Genomic DNA, 10312 nt, shown 5'->3' with positions numbered 1-10312 from the left:
TATTCAGCTTCTCATTTCAATCTAAAGTACTATTTAAGCTAACATCGATTTTCAGTGAGCTCATATTTGCAAAAGATTAGAAAAATGTCCTCACTGAGCCTACCAACAAAAATCACATCCTGAAGATAATACACATTTTCCAAATCAAAACACACGCTAAAATGTGTATTGCCCTAACAGATCAGGATGCATTATTATTCAAACAAAGTATCACATGCATGCCTTTCTACTACTGTGTATTACTTAAATGTGGCTTGAGTAAACAGCAGGTATTTAAAAAAAAAACTTATTTGTTTTACATAGTTATAACAATCACGGATATTTTGAGACAGTAGGTCAATTTGGAAAACAATGTCTACATGATAAAGTTAAAAGACATTTTATTAATGATGTTGAACCAAAAAAAAATCATCATAGATAAAATTTTAAAGACCTTTTAAAATAGAAAATTGAGCTGACCTTTGATTTCACTGGCTTAGCAGAATTATTTTAGGAACAAAATACACTCCTTTTCCACAAAGTTTCATATAGGTACAAAGTACAAAGCATTACAGGTTCATTAAGAATTAGGATATTTTTAATGTTTTATTAGAACTAAGACTTATCTTGCTAATTATAGATCACCAGCTCAAATGACATCAAGGCATATGTTTCGAAAATAGTGTTTTCCCTATGTGCGTGGACGTTTTACTCAAGTCTTCCATGAGGTCAATTTTGCAAAGTGATTTGCAGTCACAGGACCAATCTGCACTGCTCTGGGCGGGGGCAGGGGGTGGTGGGTGGCGGGAGCTGCCATGCATCACTCAGCACATTCATGTTGCCTAATAACATGACCTGTCTAGCTAGGACCAAACCAGCATCTGGCCCTGCACCTGGCCATGAAAGCACGGAAGTCATCATCCAGAAGGTATGGTTCTGTATGCATTTTCTATCTTCGGATGGTTAGAGAGAATCATTTAAAAAGATGATCCTATTTTGGTTCTGTCACCTATAGCTGTATCACATTTCCTGATTTGAGGGCATAATCATTGAAAGATTACCCACTATCCCATAGGCCACAAAAAATTATCTTTTTCCCCTAAAAATTAACCTGGATGCAGTTAGAGAAAGTGTTATTGAGATAATCGCTTTTTATTTTCGTAGAGTTAGGGTTGGGGACTTTGAAAAAATGCTGCATTTTGGTATAATTCAACTGATATATTCATATAGTTACAAATACATAGATACGTCTTAATTTTCTTCTGGAAAAATATTTGCCAGCCTATTTCACCTGAGAGCCAATATAGCAGAGTGGTTAAAAGCACTCCGGATGTTCAAGTACAGATGTGCAGGTTGTGTACTGCTTAACTTCTGAGAATGACACCACTGTGTGGCCCTGAGACTTCATTCTGGAGAACAGCTGGCGGGTCCAAAAGTCCTGCTATGATGCTTTCTATATTTTGGAAACTTTGACAGGGAAATTAATACCTTGGTGTTTTATTTCCCTCTAATATGAATAATACTAACTCCCTCATACGAGTGTTGGGAGGGTTGACTGAATTAATAAAAGTATAGTACTTAGAAGCATTCTTGGGATAAGTAAAAAACCTAAACGATTTTTATTCTGCAAGTAATCTTTTCAAAATTATGAAAGACATTGTTGATGTGCTAATTACAGTTCTCAACTGAATAATTCCCTTAGGCCTTATTCTATCATGGCAACTGATGTACACTATAGAATTTGGTTTACGTAATTTACCGCCTGGATATCAAACCTTGTATATGAAGAATATAATAGAACCAGAGAAGTTTAGTGTATAGAATATGTCCAACTGATATGTAAATGCAAATGAGTATTTTAAATCTCATGTGAAGATGAATTTAAAGTACACTGTGTGGACAGCTTTTATTTATGGGGATTGAACAATCAAATAACTATTAGAATAAAAGGACACTCTTTTCGCCCAGTGCTAAAATAGAACCTGGTGGTCCCACTGTAGGAGCAATGTGGAAAATCTGCTGGTATACTATGAAATTATAAGAGAAATGTGTTCTTGGCCAAAGTTACCAAAAAAAATATGGACCAAGGAATAAATGCTATGTGACTTTTAAAATAATTTATAAAGATCAATATTGGAAAAAACTGTGTAGGTAAGTGAGGGTCAAAATAGAGTATATGTTAAAGAGTTGATTTCCTAAACCATTACTAGATGATTTTTATAAGAATATCTCAAAAGTAGCTGTGGATTTAATTAGGAAGTAGATATCAAGGTAGCATTCGTACCTTTATTTACCAAACATTTATTGAGTGTCTTCTATGTTCTAGACCTGGTGTCACCAAGAATTATAACATACTGCACTTTCTTTTTCTCAAGTAGATTATACTCCATAGGGGAGAAAAACGTGAAATTTTTTATAGTCTGAGATCAATGTTTTTAATGTGTGGGCAAAACAACATATGAGGACGACTTAAATAAGCCTAGAAGAATCAGAGACCGCTAGAGACTTTCGAGATAGTCTTTATTTTAGCAACAACCTAAAATACAGTTAGAGTGTATGCCTGAGCCATACTCAGAACAAGAGAACTCAAAGGCACAGCAGCAGCTCTAAAAACTATCTGAAGTTCAAGACAATTACTTCATCTACCAAGAAAGACTGATGACTTTTTCCACTACCCTTCACTGAGCATTACGCACATTCTCCAAAAGGGTGTGCATGTGGTCGTTAATTCTGTTTGATTTGCATAAAATTTGCTTCAAGATTGTGCTAGGTATAAGCCTATTAGAGACGAAAATTCCCAGACTAACAGAGCTCTATGTGCTTCCCTGCTAAGGATACCTGGGACAAGCACTCAAGGAGAGAATCAAGCACCTATTTTTCAGCACCGTCTGCCAAACAACACAAACATTATGTTCTTCTATACAAATTATTCATTAGGACACTTGGAGAAAAATTGAAAGATGTATCCACTGATTTCTGTTTTTGTTAGTAGGAGAATACTTGGAACTTGTGCTTCTTAGAATTAGTCACCTGTAATGAATTACTGAATACACTAGCAGATAAAAGGAGAATTAGGAGATGGGGAATCAAGTTATGGCCCTATTTAGCATCTGGTGACTGAATAAAAGGAAATATTTCGAAAAGAATTTCTAAGTGGAAAAACGATTTTTATTCTTCACAAGATGACTACTAGGATGCTACTAAATTGCATAGAAGAAATAAATAACATCTAAAATCCTCAAATCTTCCCTCTTCCATACAATGTTCTTATATCATATGATAATAATAATAATTATCTCACTGTCTATAATGTGACTGAACATTCTCAATCAGCTTATAGTGTTTTCTCATCACGTACACAAACATTTACATACTGACCTAAATCCTCTCTCACGCTGCTCAGAAGGTAAAAAAGAAAAAGCTTTCTTTTTTTTTTCTTTTTGTCCCTCACCTCATTTTCCCAGATGGTATTAAAATTGAGTTCAAGCCAGCCAGTACCTGTGTGGATAGTGGGGGATTTTTTGCACAATTTATTTTTGAATTTTCTCATAAAAGGTTCACTAATTACAGAAGCAGCATTTGGACATACAAAGAAAAATATAAAAATTCAAATGATGAAATAACTTAAAAAATTATCCACACTCTGTTTTTTCTGCCTGAACTTTTTCTGGAAGAGCACTGGAAATAACAAATTATTAAATTACTTTATTGAGACAGGATTACCCTCTCTTATTGCTTCATTATTATGTAACTGGAAAACAAATCAAGCAGTAAGAATGAGTTTTGGAATCTAAAATAATAGCAGTGATTTTGATTTTTTACTAGATCTACGTCTAATGTACTGCATGTTCCTTGTCAGCAAAGAGAATTCTCTATTTGGTAATTAGTCAACACTCAGGAAGAATATTTTGAATGAATTGAAAAGAATGAATGAGTTTATTCAGTACTACATAAATCATGAGGGTTATCAGGGACCTTCTCATTCCCTTGTACCAGATATTGAAATCAGTATTCAAAGGATCTCTATGGAAGAGGAGGATGCAGTAACAACTTTGCTATCATTTTTTGATGAAAATCAATAGCAGGAAATCAGGTGACCTTCCTTCTATAACCAAGGATTTGTTAGAAAAGGTGACTTTCCTTTCTATGGAAGGAAAGTAAAAATATTAAGAAAGAGAAAAAGAAAAGAATGAAGGAAGGGAGGGAGGGAAGAGCTATAAGACACTTCCATGAATGAGTTCTTTTTTAATAATTTTATTTATTTATTTTTGGCTGTGTTGGGTCTTCATTGCTCTGTACGGGCTTTCTCTAGTTATGTCGAGGAGGGGTTGCTCTTTGTTGCAGTGCACGGGCTTCTCCTTGCACTGGTTTCTTTTGTTGCAGACCACGGGCTCTAGGCCTGTGGGCTTCAGTAGTTGTGACTCACAGGCTCTAGAGTGCAGGCGCAGTAGTTGTGGCACACGGGCTTAGTTGCTCCGTGGCATGTGGGATCTTCCCAGACCAGGGCTTGAACCCATGTCTCCTGCACTGGCAGGTGTATTCTTAACTACTGCACCACCAGGGAAGCCCAATAATGAGTTCTATAATGAAAAGGTTTTTGAAAACAGTTAAAAACAAAACTAATTCCAAAAACTGATATAAATATGGTAACTTGAGAGAAGGCTCATATTTAGCCTATTCTTTAAAAAGTTAATAAGGAAATAATACATTGATGACAACAACGACCTCTCTGAAGTATGAAGAAAATGAATGGGAGGTACAGAGAAAATATAATTAATCATATTTTGTATGGGAAAGCTAAATCAATTAATCAGACTTTCATCTTGTAGTGTTGGAATTACCTTGTCTTAGAATGTTGAGGAGGTTTTCACCCTATACCTTATAATTTTGACTGTGACTCAAAGCACCGGGCAATTAGATGCCAAGAAGCCAACATTCCAAACTGAACTGCCAAAATTGGGGGCAGACCACTCAAAACTGGCTCAAATGCCACTAGCTGCCACTTAGCCTTTTCTCTATTCCCAAAGGAAGCTGGTGAGAAAGGGTTGGAGAGGAACAAAGGTAGAAATCAAAGGTCCCCAACTGATAGAAAGTGTAGTAGGATCACATTGAGACTCTTCCACAGGTGCCCAAGTTAAAGGGGTGTGATGGAGCTCCAAGAAAACCACCCATATAATTGCAGGGTGTACAAAATGGAAAGCAATTAATAGGAAAGCTAATTGGACACCAGATTTGCTGTAACCATCTTCTACATCTCAGCATGGGAAATAGGCATTGAAATCAGATGACAGGAGTCAAGCAAGGAACAGAATTCACCAGAATGTTAACAGTGCCTGTTTCCTCAGTAGCCATATATTGGAAGATTTTTTAAATATGTATTTTTCTCTATTTAAAATGAGAATACATGCTGGGCATACAGAGAACTACCTCAACATAATAAAGACCGTATATAACAAACCCACAGCTCACATCGTAACAGTGAAAAGCTGAAAGCATTTCCTTTAAAATCAGGAACACGGCAAGGATGTCCACTGTCACTGCTTTCATTCAACATAGTTTTAGAAGTCCTAGCAATGGCAATCATAAAAGAAAAAGATGAATTGGGAGATTCTGATTGACATATATACACTAATATGTATAAAATAGGTAACTAATAAGAACCTGCTGTATAAAAAATAAAATTTAATTTAAAAAAAAAAAGAAATAAAAGGAATCCAAATTGGAAAAGAAGTAAAACTGTCCCTGTTTCCTGATCACATGATTCTATACACACAAAATCCTAAAGACACTACCAGAAAACTACTAGAGCTTATCAATGAATTTGATAAAGTTGCAGGATACAAAATTAATACACAGAAATCGGTTGCATTCCTATACACTAACAACAAAAGATCAGAAAGAGAAATTAAGGAACTCCCACTTACCATCTCATCAAAAAGAATAATACACCTAGGAATAAATCTACCTAAGGAGGCAAAAGACCAGTACTTCAAAAACTACAAGATGCTGATAAAAGAAACAAAGATGACACAAATAGATGGAAAGATACCATGTTCTTGGATTGGAAGAATCAATATTGTGTAAATGACTATACTACCCAAGGCAATCTACAGATTCAATGCAATCCCTATCAAATTACCAATGCCATTTTTCACAGAACTAGAACAAAAATTTTAAAATTCGTATGGAACACAAAAGACTCTGAATAGCTAAAGCAATCTTGAGAAAGAAAAACGGAGCTGGAGGAATCAGGCTCCCTGACTTCAGACTATACTACTAAGCTACAATCATCAAAACAGTATGGTACTGGCACAAAAACAGACATATAGATCAATGGAAAAGGATAGAAAGCCCAGAAATAAACCCACGCACTTATGATCAATTAATCTATGACAAAAGAGGCAAGAACATACAATGAAGAAAAGACAGTCTCTTCAATAAGTGGTGCTGGGAAAACTGACAGCTACATGTAAAAGAATGAAATCAGAGCATTCTCTAACACCATATATAAAAAGAAAGAAAGAAAGAAGGAAATCGAAATGGATTAAAAACCTAAATGTAAGACTGGATACTCTAAAGCTCCTAGAAGAAAACATAGGCAGAACACTACTGACATAAATAGCAGCAATATCTTTTTGGATCCATCTCCTAAAGTGATGAAAATAAAAACAATAATAAATAAATGATACCTAATTAAACTTAAAAGCTTCTGCACAGCAAAGGAAACCATAAACACAATGAAAAGCCAACCCACAGAATGGAAGAAAGTATTTCCAAACAATGCGACTGACAAGGGATTAATTTCCAAAATATGCAAACAGCTCATACAGCTCAATACCAAAAAGATAAACAATCTAATCAAAAATGGGCAGAAAATCTAAATAGTGATTTATCCAAAGAAAACATACATATGGTCAAAGTGCACTTAAAAAGATGCTCAACGTACTAATTATTAGAGAAATGCAAATCAAAACTACAATAAGGTATCACCTGTCAGAATGGCCACCATCAAAAAGTCTACAAATAATAAATCCTGAAGAGGGTGTGGAGAAAAAGGAACCCTCCTACACTGTTGGTAGGAATGTAAATTGGTACAGCCGCTACGGAGAGCAGTATGGAGATTCCTTAAAAAACTAAAAATAGAGTTACCATATAATCCTGCAATCCTTCCCCTCTCCCCAACACACAATTTCCTCCATTATCAAACTTCATCACTAGGGTGGTAATAACATTTGTTATCATCCATGAACCTACACTGAGACATCACTGTCATCCAAAGTCCATAGTTTACATTAGGGCTCACTCCTAGCGTTGTTATATATTTGTTAAAACCCATAAAATGTACATCTATCCATCATTAGAGTATCACAGAGAATTATTTCACTGACCTAAAAATTCTGTGCTCTACCTATTTATCCCTGCCTCCCCACTAACACCTGGCAAACAATGACTTTTCTTTTTCCTTTTTTTTTTTTTTTATTTTACTGTCTCCATAGTTCTGCCTTTTCCAGAATGTCATATAATTAGAATCCCACAGTATGTAGGATTCCCAGATTAGATTCTCTCACTTAGAAATATGCACTTAAGGTTCTTCCAGGTTTTTTCATGGCATAACAGCTCATTTCTTCTTAGTGCTGAATAGTATTCATTTTCTGGATATATCACAGTTTATTTATGAATTAATCCACTGAAGGACATATTGGTTGTCCAAGTTTTGACAATTATGAATAAAGCTGCTATAAACATCTGTCTACAGGTTCTTGTATGGACATACGTTTTTACCTCTTTTGGGTAAATATCAAGGAACTTGCTGGATCATATGGTAAGAGTATGTTTAGTTTTGTAAGAAAATGCTGACCTGCCTTCTAAAGTAGATGTATCAGTGTGCATTTTCAGCAGCAACGAATGAGAGTTTCTAATATTCCACATCCTTGCCACTATTTTGGTGCTGTCAGTGTTCTGGATTTTGACCATACAAAGAGGTGTGTAGTATGCTACTGTTGTTTTAATTTGTTGTTTGAATCTAATAACATATGATATGAAGCACATTTTCATGTGCCTATGTGTCTTCTATTGATCTGCCTTAGTGATAGGCCCATTCAGGTCTTTTGTCCATTTTATAATTGGGTTGTTCAATTTCTTATTGTTGAGTTTTAAGAGTTTTTTTTGTATATTTTGGATAAGGGTACTTTATCAGATATATTCTTCACAAGTATTTTTCCTCTGTCTGTGGCTTGTCTTCTCATTCTCTTGACAGTGTCTTTCTCAGAGCAGAAATTTGTAATATTAAGAAGTCCAGCTTATCAATTCTTTCTTTCATGGATCATGCCTTTGGTACTATATCTAAAAATCATTGCAGTACCTAAGGTATCTAAATTTCTCCTATGTTATCTTCTGTAAGTTTTATAGTTTTGCATTTTAGCTTTATGTCTATGTTGCACTTTGAGCTCATTTTTGTGATGTGTATAGGTCTGTGTCCAAGATTAATTTTGTTTGGTGTAGATGTCCAGTTGTTCCAGACCATTTGTTGAAAAGACAATATTATCTCTATTATATTCCCTTTGCTTCTTCGTCAAAGATTACTTGACTATACTTATGAGGGTCTATTTCTGAGCTCTCTTTTCTATTCTGTCGATCGATGTGCCTATTCGCTCATCGTTACCACACTGTCTTGATTACTGTACCCTTATTACTAAATCTTGAAATCGGGTAGTGTTAGTCCTCTGACTTTGTTCTCTTTCAGTATTGAATTGGCTATTTTGGGTCTTTTGCTTTTCCATACAAACTTTAGAATCAGTCTTTAAATATCCACGAAACAACTTGTTAGAATTTTTACTGAAATTGCATTAATAATGTATTAATTTTTAATAAAATATTTTAACCTGCCAATTGGAAAATTGCTGACTTAAGTACTATTCAAAATAAGAGGAAATGTCCATGTTCACTTTTAATAAAACTGTGTAATACTTAATTTTGTAGTATGAAAACATTGTGCATTCACCAGTATTATATAATAACTTAAAATCAAGGCCTGTGAGAAAGGCAATGTAAACTTTTGTAGATTCTTTTAATTAGTATATTAATCAAAGTTTGAGAGACAGTCTGGTGAATACCTACACTTCCATTAATTGATTACATATATAATGTATACTTAAGATGCTCAATTCCTTTTTACAAAGTAATTGGACAACATATTTAAAACCAAACAATTGTATTAGTTGGATTTTTTTTTAGTATAAAGTAAGTATATAAGAATGAATAATTTCTGTTTAAATAAGTATTGAGAACGACTTACTGGTCTCTGTTCTGTATATGCTACATACTTTTTTATTTTCCTGAATGGATAGATAATACAAATAACTAATTCAGTTTAACAAATACTGACTTAGCACTTACCACATGTAGCATCCTGTACTGTATACGGTGTAATGAACTCTTTCTACCCTCAGGGTACGTCCATATCTATAATAACATTTTACATTACATACAACAAGATTCTTATTTCAGTTTTTACTCAGACATTATTTGAATTAGATGATGCCCTTAAAGGCTAGTAAAACATAGGCAAAAAATATAAGTAGCTGGTTTGGAAATGTCTGTATACTATGACAGACACTTTGTATGTGGCATCTCAGTTAACCTCAATAACTCTGCAAATTAAGCATTATTATGTTCATTCCATGCCAGGGACATTTACTCAAATGAATTAAATAATTTCCCCTAAATCACACTTTTCATTAGGATTCAACAGTCTCTTTTTCTAGGCCTCCTTCTACCCTGCCTCCCGAGCTTCTAAAGGAAAACAAGGTCATTTAGATAAACCAGGTGGCTTTTTCTTTCTCCTCTCACCATTACTAGATTGTCTTCAGTGTGCTTGATTTCTCAGAACCCATGAAAATCTCTCACAGGAGGAATAACATTAGATGAATTTTATACATAATCATAAAAAAGCTTCTGATATGAGGAAAACTGGGAGTGATAGCAGTGAGAACTGTGAATAGTGAAAGAGAAAAAAGAGGCAATGGACATCATGAAAGAATGTTTGCATTGGTGTGATAAATAAAAGCCCAAAGAGGGATGAGTGAAAACATGACAGTAGGAAAAAGTAATCATGAATTGATATAGGAGAACAATGATGATTTAATCACGACTTCCTTCTAAGGCTAACCATGCATAATTACCCTGATCATAGGCCTGTTAGTTTTTTGTGAGTAGAAAACAAAACCAAACCCAGTTTTTGCACATTTTGATAGCACTGGATGACACAGGCATACATCTGGCTCACTCTTCATAGACAACATTAGGATTCCTCAGTGAATGGATATCCTTTAAG

Source organism: Orcinus orca, chromosome 9 (assembly GCF_937001465.1).
Source record: "Orcinus orca chromosome 9, mOrcOrc1.1, whole genome shotgun sequence".
NCBI classification, from domain to species: Eukaryota; Metazoa; Chordata; class Mammalia; order Artiodactyla; family Delphinidae; genus Orcinus; species Orcinus orca.
This window is presented reverse-complemented; position numbering follows the sequence as displayed.